Source organism: Euprymna scolopes, chromosome 29 (assembly GCF_053919585.1).
Source record: "Euprymna scolopes isolate OS-2025 chromosome 29, ASM5391958v1, whole genome shotgun sequence".
NCBI classification, from domain to species: domain Eukaryota; kingdom Metazoa; phylum Mollusca; class Cephalopoda; order Sepiida; family Sepiolidae; genus Euprymna; species Euprymna scolopes.
Window position 1 is genome coordinate 102,047,476 of NC_136510.1, and position 4,693 is coordinate 102,052,168.

General features: G+C 35.5%; 1 non-coding gene across 1 annotated transcript; it reads left to right on the forward strand.

Moving 5' to 3' along the window:
• The first annotated feature begins 3,994 nt into the window (after positions 1 to 3,994).
• Trnar-acg (transfer RNA arginine (anticodon ACG)) lies at positions 3,995 to 4,067 on the forward strand. Its single transcript has one exon. It is a non-coding gene; the product is annotated as a tRNA-Arg (tRNA).
• The last annotated feature ends 626 nt before the right edge of the window (positions 4,068 to 4,693 follow it).

A 4,693-nucleotide genomic window follows, 5' to 3' on the forward strand; every position in this document is an offset into this window, starting at 1 on the left:
ACAAGGTTCAAAAGAGAGTCGCCAACCTAGTAGGTCCTAAACTGTCATCCAAGCTTCAACCTCTGTCCCATCGACGTAATGTAGCACCCCTTTGCCTGTTCTACAAGTATTTTAATGGTGAATGCTCCGACGAACTGCAAGCACTTATACCCTCTCTACGTCAATACCCCCGACAAACCCAACAAGCAGCTAAATCCCACCCCTTCACGGTAGAGATCCCTAGAGGTAAGAGAGTCTTCTACTCCAGTAGTTTCTTCCCCAGAACCGCTAGACTTTGGTTCCCTTCCAGGTTCCTGCTTCCCCAACTGTACTGACATGCAGAAGTTCAAGTGTAACATGAACCGACATCTTGCTGCCCAACTCCCCACCTAGTACCCCTGTAGCCTGTGCCCCTGATAGTAGCCCCCTACATCAACGTGGCAATGTGCCTTGTTTGGGGTGAAAATGTAATAAATAGAAAAAAATAAATAAATCTTCATCTAAAAAAATTCAGAAACAAGGAATATTTAATTTTTTACATTTTTTAACTAATAAATCACCGCCTATCAAGGCTAAAAGTTACTCGAGGATAAAAGTCAATAAAATTAGTTTTTTTTATTTAATAATAAAGAATATCATGGAAGGATTGAAAATGATAAATAAAATAAACAAATGTGATTATTTATGAAGACGGTTTATGATACGTATTTGTTGACATTGGATTTGAAGCCGACCATGGTGTTGCCTACAGAAAAGTAGGCCCATGGTAACATGTATTCCAGAAATGGGAGGTTCTTGGGGAAAAAACTTTGTTCATGGAAATTCAGCTTCGTGCTTGGCACACAGAGTAAAAAAAAAAAAGTTATTTTCAGTTGTGGCAGGAAGAGGAGTTATTTTTGCGAATATCTTACAAGAAAGCACCAAGGATTAGGACCTAGCATCAACATCTCTACAACTGCTACACAGATACCTCATTATCTACTAAGCAAACTACTTAGAATATGGCAATGAAAGACGGTTGGTTAAAATATTACCGACTTACTAGTGAGGATTAGAGAACTCTCTTTACAATGTTACAGTATATTAATATCGATATTTAACATAGCCAACATCTTAAAGGCAATCATAATAAATATAGTGTAGTTCAATGCTAGTCATTACGAGATATGTATCAATATAAACATTGATGCATGGGCTTTTTTTTATTTATTTTTTTTTTACTCACGTTCACCCCAAACAAGGCGTGTTGTCACTTGCACGTAAGGGGCTACTAATTGGGACCATGTAAGAAAGACTAACAAGATGTTGGTTTACGTTACATTTGAACTTCTGCATATCAGCACAGCCAGAGAATCAGGTAGCAGGAAGGGAATTCCAAAATATAGCTGGTTGAGAGAAGAAGCTATTAGAGTAGACATCTTTGTCCAAGCGGGTTTGTAGGGAAAGTGGTGGTGGGCACAAGTGCAGCGAGTTCATCAGAGCACATTCCATTAAAATATTTGTAAAACAGGCACAGAGATGCAATATTGTGGCGATGGGACAGAGGTTGAAGCTTAGTTGACAAAGTGGGAACTATTAGATTGGATACCCTTTTTTGGACCTATTCAAGAGAAAGAGAGACCAGTGGCAGATGTACCAACCCAGATGTGGCAACAATACTCTATGCATTGGTGAATTGTGGATTTATAGAGGTACAGGATACTGTCAGGTGTAAGTAATTTTCTAGCACGATAGAGGGAGACTATCTTGCTTTCAGTAGTCTTCGCAATGTCCTCAATATATTTGTTCCCGTTCATATTACTTGTGAATATTAAGCAGAGGAGTTTGAAGGAAGAATTCTCAGACCGGAAGTTATTCATCATGTCATTGTACCTATTTACACCAGGGTCGTTTTTTAACGTGGAGAAAAAGTCAGTTGTAATATGTCCAAGTATGTAATCGTTTTACCTCTTTTTTGCTTCATAGCACTAGGGTGGTGTTATGTTCATAGCACCGCATTAATGCTTAAGTCATTTATTTCCTGGAAAATATTTTGTTTTTTTTTGTTTTTAGTCTATCTCCCACACCTAAAAAAATAAAAAAAAATTTTAAATTAAAATAAATTTTTTAAAAATTTTAAATAAAAAAAAATTAAATAAATAAAAATGTCATTTGTTAATTAAAACAATAAGCCTAAATCCGGGGCTGAAAATACAAAAACGAAAAAGCTAAAATATACAATTTACGAAAAAAAAAAAAAAAAATCACCACTCTTTAGTTATCGTTAGTCAGATTTTTTTTTATTTTGTTTACTGCATATCAATGCTTTTCGGATTATTTCACGCCGAATCTAGTAAATTTAAAAAAAAAAAAAAAAAATGAAAAAAAAAAGCTAGTTATTTATTCATGGTGTTTAGTTTGTAGTAAAAATTGAAGCTTCAACCTTAAAAAGGCATTCACTAAGAACTTATTGTTATTCAATATCGTTATCCGTTGTGCAACGGCTTCAAGGTTAACTTTAAGAAAATATTTTTTATTTGGTTGGTTTTACGACATATCAACCTTTTTCGGATTATTTAGCGCCAGTAAATTTAAGAAAAAAAAACAATTAAAGGAAAGGTGTTTATGCTTCAAGTTCTTTTTCAAATATTTATGTATGGAGTTTGGTTTGGTTGTTTTGTTTTACTGCATATAAACTCTTTTTGGATTATGTAACGCTGAATCCAGTAAATTTAGTAAAAAAAAAAAAAAAAAAAAAAATTATGCTTCAAGTTCTTTATATCTTTGGTTTGATTGATTTGTTATACGGCATATTAACCATTTTCAGATTATTTAATGTCGAATCCAGTAATTTTGGAAAACAAGGATTTTAGGCTTCAATTTGTTTATATCTTCAAGTGAGTATCTTCGGACAGCCTGATCGGCCAGCACTAGACCGTTAGACAAAGAAGAAATACAGTTAATAGATAGGTGTCGATATGACAATTAATGTATGTTAGAGGCAATCATTTTAATCTATTCACATGTAACAGCGCAGATGGACCTATATGAAAATATCAGCAACAGAAAAAAATGGACGGCAAACGATTGTATTAGCAGCAGGAGCAGCGCTTGAACGCGTATGCAAATTAGGAAATGTGCACAAGTTGGCGCGAAAAGAAAAAAGGAAAAAAACTACATGATCGTGGAGAAAAAAAAACGTCGCTTCTGAAGGAGATGGACGTGTAAAGTGAAGGCGAGAATGGGCCGGCTGTGGCAGCGTATGGTCGGAAGAGAGAAAAACATGTGGCAGGTTAGATGGACAAGTGCCAGCGAAAGACTAAGTGGTGTCGAGGCGGGAGAGTAAAAATAAATTAATTATAAATGCTTCTGTTAAAAAGAAAAAAAAATTGATTTATTTCCAGTTATGATTTTTATGAATTACTAAAGTAAAGTGTAATATCACGTAACATTACATATGTATTAATGAAGGAATGACTTATTTGTATTGTTTCTTTTGAAAACCTTCCATCACCTTTAGAGATGATGAAGAAAAGATTAAGGAACTATACTTAACTTATACTTTATTTCGGGATAAATTATCGTACATAGCAAATTACGATATTCAGAGTTCCGAGGGTTCTGTACTTGTCAACGAAAGACGGCTAATTACTGTTACTAACCATTTGGTGAACATCAGAAAACTGATTACAATGTTATAGCATATTAATATCGATATTTTACACCACCAACTTATAGGGCTCGTCATCTATACGATTAATAAAATTGTGTGTGTGTGTGTGTGTGTGTGTGTGTGTGTGTGTGTGTGTGTGTGTGAATAAAAGTTTCGAACGGATGCACCGAATTGAGTATTTTTTTTTTTTTCGCTGAAAGGTGTGACTCCCGTTCGTAACGAACAACGCCGAGTTACGCAAAAAAGCCCGAAATAAGGGTTTGGGGGCCGTTTCGTGCAATTGTCGAAAAAGTTACCTGCCATGTCAACGGAATTTAGCACTGTCTGTATACAGTCGCGGTAACATCTATCGGCATACGAACAGGACTTGTGGCGCAATGGATAACGCGTCTGACTACGGATCAGAAGATTCCAGGTTCGAATCCTGGCAAGGTCATAATAATTTTAACCATCATTTTATCCAACGTTTACTCATTATCTAATGAAATGTTCTGATGAACTCGTATTACCCGTGCCTCCTCGACGTACATACTCTCGACTAACCAGACAAGTAACAAAATCCCACCTCTTCACTGCTGATGCGGGGAAGCTTTCTACTCTAATAGTTTCTTCCCATCAGCTGCTAAACTTTGGGATTCCCTCCCTGTTTCCTGCTTCCCTGATCGTACTAACGTGCGAAAGTTTGAATGTAATGTGGACAGATATAATGCTGTTTAACTTCTAAATCGGAGTCCCTCACATCCAAGTTGCAATATACCTTATTTGGCGTGAAGAAGAGTTAAAAAAAAAAAAAAAGAACATGATTGCTAATAAATTTATGCACTGCTATCGTTCCATAGATTAAAATGCCAATTGCTTTCACAACTGAAAAATGGCGTTGAAAGTCTATGTCGAAAGATTAACATTTGCGGATTTCTTAGAAGCTTAAACAAATACAAGATTAGAGAGATTTTAATTTTTTTTTTAAACAGAAAGCCTCCATTTTTTATTCTCTCTCTAAACCACCTTTCTCTTCCCTTTCCTTCCATATTTTCTTATCTTTCTACACTCCATCTATTTTAT